The sequence below is a fragment of the Tasmannia lanceolata genome, unplaced genomic scaffold (assembly GCF_043159265.1).
Source record: "Tasmannia lanceolata isolate RefF3 unplaced genomic scaffold, GAP_Taslan_0.1 ptg000015l, whole genome shotgun sequence".
Taxonomy (NCBI): Eukaryota; Viridiplantae; Streptophyta; class Magnoliopsida; order Canellales; family Winteraceae; genus Tasmannia; species Tasmannia lanceolata.
Window position 1 is genome coordinate 35,559,118 of NW_027518692.1, and position 5,140 is coordinate 35,564,257.

Consider the following 5,140-nt stretch of genomic DNA (forward strand, 5'->3'; position numbering starts at 1 on the left):
ACCCTTGTATTGCTTGCTTTCTAACACACTGTTATGGCCGGTGGGTCAGTGGTTGTGTTTCCTGACAGGGGAGATCAGGTGACCAATGCTAAGTTGCCAGTGGAGGTGTGCAGAGCTAACTGCTTCGGGGAAGGAAGGAAGTGCAGTGAGCATAAACTATGCGATGGATGGAAGGGAAAATGGAATGCACTGAAATGGAAAGAGGCTGCTCAGGAGACGGCATCTGGCAGTGGAATGTCAGCTCAAAATATTCAAGCATTTGTAGATGACATGCATTGATGTTTTGAAGAGATTCAGTGTCTCTGTTCTAGGCCATGAATTTATTGTGAATGAGTGAGTTCCTCTTTATGGTAAAAGTTTCAGGAGTTCTCTAAATTTCATTTGTGTCAGGGATTCGAAGAATCATACTGAAAAATCTTCAAAAACACTATACTGTGATGCACTCTGAGTTTAGATAAATTTTCGGGGTGCAAATTGGACCGGGTATAGCTTTTGCTAAAAAATGAATTAGAAACAGCCTGACCCGACACCTGACCTGACCTGATTTTATGGTAAATGCTTACCCTGGATTCCCAAAAAATCGATCCTAGTTGCACCCTCCAGTCCCCCCCCTCCCCCCTAAAAAATGAATTAGAATCAGCCCGAAACTGACCCGATTTTCTTGTAAAAGCTCAACCTGAATTCCGAAAAATTGATCCGAGTTGCATCCTCATAAATTTTGGATCTGCCTAAGGATCCGTCCGTAGAGACCTGCACACCGGAATCACCATACATGTGTGGTCCGTGGTTAAGTGGGATCAACAAATCGAAGCTTGTAACTTCATATCCAATTATTAACGGCAACCTACCATCCACATTCCCCTATTTAATAATAACACTCCCCACTTCATTAATTTGCCCAACAACAGTGAGATTACACAGTGAGATAAGATCCCCGGCGCCTAACATCATCCACAAATGCTTCAATATTCCGGTCAGAAGACCCTCCGTCGACCACCGCCTCTCTCGACGCCTCCTTCCATTTCAAAGATTTCTTCTTCATTTCTAACCCATTGGGTCCACCTTCGGTAACCTCATCGATGCATCTAACCACTTCCTCCTTCGAAACCAACGATCCAAAATCCTTCCTCAGACGGACTCCAACCCCATAAACATCAGCCAAGAACTTGGCATTCGTCATCTGATCACCCCACTGAGGAAACCCAATGACTGGAACTCCACAACTCAAGCTCTCCATACTCGAATTCCACGCACAATGTGTTAAAAAGCAGGCCACCGAAGAATACGAGAGCACCCTTTCCTGTGGACACCACCCGCCACCATCCCCCTCCCTGCCGTCTATTCCAAAAATCCCTCCGGCAGCCCCGTCTCCTCCGGTGGCTTCACCCCCCCACAAAAACGACCTCCCGCTGTTTCTAATCCCCAAAGCTATCTCTTTCATCTGACCCTGTCCTAAAACAACTACACTCCCAAATGAGACATAAATCACTGAGGAAGGAGGGTTAGTGTCAAGCCATTCCAAGCAATATTCGGTAGATTTCCATAAGTCCCCACTAATGGCGGTTCCATCTAAGGATTTGAAGAGTGGGCCCACAGGTGTTAGTTTGATTGGAGAATAACTTGATATAGACTCGAGAGCTTGACCCTCGAGCTCAACGAATGAATCAACCAAAACCCACGATGCTTTGGAGATGTTTCCGAATATTCCCGTAACCAATTCAATTAAGAAAGGGTAAGTTCTCGGAAGAAGAAAACTAGGAAGATCTTCCGGTTGTAATTCCGGCAGGTTCGGTAGTTTAACGGCGATATCAGGTTCTTCATATGTTGGGAATTTTGTTGTGTGATTGAAATAATGGGAATATGTGGCGAAAACCGGCGCAAGACCGCACCCAAAGCATTGCTGAGCGAATGCTGAAATGGGTGGTCCCGTCTAAAACCCATGGGAGGAATGGATTGTTGATGATGAAAGACACCGGTCGACCGTCGTTGGCTTGCTCGGAAATGATACGGGAGATCGCCGGAGGGACGGTGATGTTGAGTTGTTTCATGTGGGCTTCTGGGTTTAGATGTTTTGGGTCGTCGAGAGCGCAGCCATCGGAGAAGAAAGGTAGCCTTTTCTGATGGGTGTTGGGTTGTTAGTGGTGGGGGTTTCCGGTGGCGTTTTGCATTTTTTGAGATAAGTGTTGGGTGGTGGAGAAAGTAACGAGGAGGCCTTTAGAAGCTAGGCGTTTGGCGAGTCTGAGTAGAGGGTTTAGGTGGCCTTGCGCAGGGAAGGAGACGAGGAGGACGTGAAAGATTTCTTCTCCCATTTTTAGAGGAGAGAGGGGTGGTGGTAGGGAGAGAAGGGGTGATGTTACTATGTGTTACGTGAGATTTTATCGTGTATGTTGTATGATAGCAAATATACTCTTAAATAGAGAGAGAATAGAGAGATTACCAACCTTGTTATCTCCTTTTCCCACTCCTTTTTTTCCTGGTCAAACTTTGGAACAACACAAAGAAAATGCCCACATCACGTAGAAGGAAAAAACAAAACAAGACACCCATCCCGACAGTAGCCATCTATTATGGGGTTTATAAGAGGGTTAGTTTACATCACTAAATTAGTGGCTATTTTTATAGTGAGACATAGATCAGTTTAATTGTGTGTGTGTGTGTGTGTGTTTTTTTTTTGATAGGTTTAATTTTGTGTTGGTACTTGACTACTTGGTACTCACACATTAGGTATTTTGTAAGATAGCAACATGTAATCTATCTAGGCAGTTTCGTTGAAATCCATTTCACGGCTCACTTTTGCAATTCCCTATAATATACAATTATATACTAAGCATGTTTCTTTCCATTGTCAAATTATTTCTTTTCTAAGTTTTTTTTTTTTTTTTTGGAAACCTCTCTCTCTCTCTCTCTCTTTTGCAACTCAGCACATGGTGGGGCCTTTGCTATTTTACACCTCATGCTATGATTGAGTAGGGCCAGCCATTCTGAAGTGATGGGCTCACCATCTCCACCCAAACCCATGCATAGATTGAGGCACACCATTTTACACCTCGTGGGGCCACGACTTTACATCTCATGTTGATTATGGGATGGGGCCTACCATTTTACACCATAGGTTTTGTTGGGGAGGGACCCACCATTTTACCCCGAATGTTATTGATGGGTGGAGTCCACAATCTCTACAAACCTATGCATTAAGGCGGGGCCTAACATTTTACATCCATGCATGGGGCCCGGAACACTAGTATCACTATAATTATAGGTTACTTATGGTAATTTATAAGTATATTTCAAAAAATATTAACTTAAAATTGGCAATAATTTGTAATAAACGGCTTTAAAAATTATATGTGGTGATATGATAAATAGGCCTAGAATAAATAATTTTTTTATCATATTAGAATCATATACTTATGCTTGGGAGAAAGGATTAGTTGAGTTGAGTTGAGTTGTATTAGAATCATGTACTTACATAGGAAGCGGACGACCTAGTGGCTAGTTTTGTACCATAGTAGTTTGTCTTATTTGATTTGCTTTAATTTCTTACCCATAAAATTTAACTGATAGATGTCATGACAAAATTATTTCAAGGGCACTAATATTAGCTCTCGAAAAGTAGCTTCTCTATTTCATTTGAAAGCTATGTGGGGCTTTCGAGCACTAGTTACAAAGATCTTCAGCTGTTTGGGGAACTTTTTAAATATTGTTTATAGTATAGTCACAAAGATGCTGATACGTAGCCTAGGCAATTTTGCATAAAAGCAATTCGCAGCTCACTTTTGCAGGAGAGAACAACCAACTTAAATGAATAAGACAAAAGATGGAGTGCGCTATCAGAATGAAGTTACTATAGAGATGGACCGCTGCGTAAGTGACAACCTGTAGAAAGGGCTACCATAAAAAAAAGATCAAAGTGAGCTGCCACAGAACAGGCCACCATGTACAACAGATGCAATTGTGGTGAAATTTTACAGACCTAAGTAGGGGGCCTGCCTGGATATGGGACTAGCTGGGATGCAGCCTGGTACAGGACGAGTTTTAAAAGGCCTTGTTGAATGTGTTTATCAGCTCTTGGGCTTTTGGCGTTTTGGTTAGGTACATCATCAAAACATGAGGTGTAATATTGTGGGTCTTACCCTATGCATGGGCTTGGGTGGATATCATGCGACCCACCCTTTCAAAACGTTGTGTAAAATGGTGGGCTCACCATATGTATGGATTTGAGCGGAGATGGTGGGCCTACTACTCATTGGTGTAAAATGGTAAGTCCCACCATATGCATGGGTTTGGGTAGAGATGGTGGGCCCTACTATATCAAAATATGAGGTATAAAACAGTGGCGCCACCATGTTATGCACGGGTGTAAATTCATACTTACAAAAAATAAAAAATAAAAAAAAATTCACCTGAAGCAACACAAAATGACCTTTTAAAGATCCAACCCACGGTCCAGCCCTTTAAAATAGTTGCAAGTATTTTCGTATTTTCAATGACCTTAAACCTTATTCTTAAATTCATCTAAAACCATTGCCAAGAGTTTATTTTGAATTCAACTCTATATAAGCGCATCCTCGCAATTCTCCAAAACCCTCCAACTATTCAGAAACATTTTGTCATATTTTTTCATAATTTGAATATAATAAGCTCTCTTCCGCTGCCATTTCTCGAAAACCCACAATCCATTCAAATGTTTCTCCCTATCATTATGTTTAAAATAGGGAAATGTCATCAGCACTACTGTATTTTGATGATTGCACTCCTCACTTTATTAAAAGTACGGTATGGGTTGCACCATAGGATGATCCAAACCGTCCATTAGATGGGCCACACCCTAAATAGGATGTACCCAAAAAATCATTTCCATAGGTTGATCCTAACCCTCCGATCTGTAGAGGTACTGAATGATCCAAACCCTATATAGATCGGACGGTTAGGATCAACGTATAGAAATGATTTTTGGGGTACAACTTATTTAGGGTGTGGCCCATCTAATGGACGGTTTGGATCATCCTATGGTGCGGGCCATACCGTACTTTTAATAAAGTGAGGAGTGCGATCATCAAAATACAGAAGTGCTGATAACCTTTCCCTTAAAATATATTCAGGATGATGTCTGCAAACCATTCTTCATGTACAGATCATG

The 5,140-nt window shown here is 41.9% G+C and overlaps 1 pseudogene; it reads right to left on the reverse strand.

The window, feature by feature from the left end:
• Positions 1-682: 682 nt before the first annotated feature.
• On the reverse strand, positions 683-2,309 carry LOC143846886 (gallate 1-beta-glucosyltransferase 84A24 pseudogene; annotated as a pseudogene).
• Between the last annotated feature and the right edge of the window lie 2,831 nt (positions 2,310-5,140).